This window comes from Chenopodium album, chromosome 4, assembly GCF_948465745.1.
Source record: "Chenopodium album chromosome 4, dcCheAlbu1.1, whole genome shotgun sequence".
Classification (NCBI taxonomy): domain Eukaryota; kingdom Viridiplantae; phylum Streptophyta; class Magnoliopsida; order Caryophyllales; family Amaranthaceae; genus Chenopodium; species Chenopodium album.
In genome coordinates, this window is record NC_137837.1 from 51179957 (window position 1) to 51180575 (window position 619).

The following is a 619-nucleotide window of genomic DNA, read 5'->3' on the forward strand; positions in this document are numbered from 1 at the left end:
AAATAAAATGAAATAGAAAATAAGAGACATAGAACTAAACTAAAAATAATAAAACAAAAACTATACAAGTAAATAAAGTAAAATAAAATACGAAAATAAACTAAAGCTAATAAAATAAAGAAAATAAACTAAAACGCTCCAACACTACCAAATAAACAAGAAACTTTATTAAAAAGAAAACAAGAGAAAGAAAGGGAAAAATAAGATAAAATAAACACGAAAATGACTCTAAAACTACTCCCTAAGAGTGACATAAATGTCACTCATCAAATTCCCCCAAGCTAAACCTTTGCTCGTCCTCGAGCAAAGCTAAGGCAAAAGAGAACAAGATGGAATTCTTAAAGGCAAAAGAAACAAAATAGAAACAAAGAGAAAGAATGTACACTAACTCTCTCTCTCTCTCTCTCTCTCTCTATCTCTCTCTTTCTCTCTCTTACTCTCTTAATTGTTTTCTTAGATTTCTTTTCTCTTAAACCTTTGTTATTAATCTACTCTTAATTCCAGATTTATTTTGGTAACGATTTCTCTTCTCTTAATCTTAGTTGTTTATTTTATTCATTTAATCATGTCTTGCTTTATTGCTTTGATTAGTTTAGTTTCTATTATGTGTGAGTAGTTT